This window comes from Phalaenopsis equestris, unplaced genomic scaffold (assembly GCF_001263595.1).
Source record: "Phalaenopsis equestris unplaced genomic scaffold, ASM126359v1 Scaffold001105, whole genome shotgun sequence".
Classification (NCBI taxonomy): domain Eukaryota; kingdom Viridiplantae; phylum Streptophyta; class Magnoliopsida; order Asparagales; family Orchidaceae; genus Phalaenopsis; species Phalaenopsis equestris.
Window position 1 is genome coordinate 1,066 of NW_018165544.1, and position 468 is coordinate 1,533.

Below are 468 nucleotides of genomic sequence, written 5' to 3' on the forward strand. Positions count from 1 at the left end.
GAGGGGTAGATTTTATAGAAAATGGCTATGGGGATGCTTAGCTGGCCAATTGAGAGCTTAGCCCCACTGCTTAGGTGACAAGAAGAGGAGTTATCAGCTCAATTTGGGCTGAGGTGGCCTCTTCACATGGGTTTGGGTTTTAGCCATGTGGGGGCTCACGTTTTTTGGATTTTAGCTTGGGTTAAGGTGGCTAACCAAGGGTTGGATCATGGTTAAAGCTTATGATGCTCAGTAAAAATGGCACCATAGGGTATGAACATGTGTTATGGCAAGTACATTGATTTAACCTCTTTATTATCCCTTTAAAAAATTTCTTAAAAAAATTTACCCATGAGATAAATATCAAGCTTAACCATGGGTGGATGGCTGGCTTTAAACTCAACCCTAGGGTCTAGGATGAGTTATGGTAAGGCTTATTTGACCATACCAAGCTCAATTGGTTTGGATTTGACCATAAGTCCAAGAAGG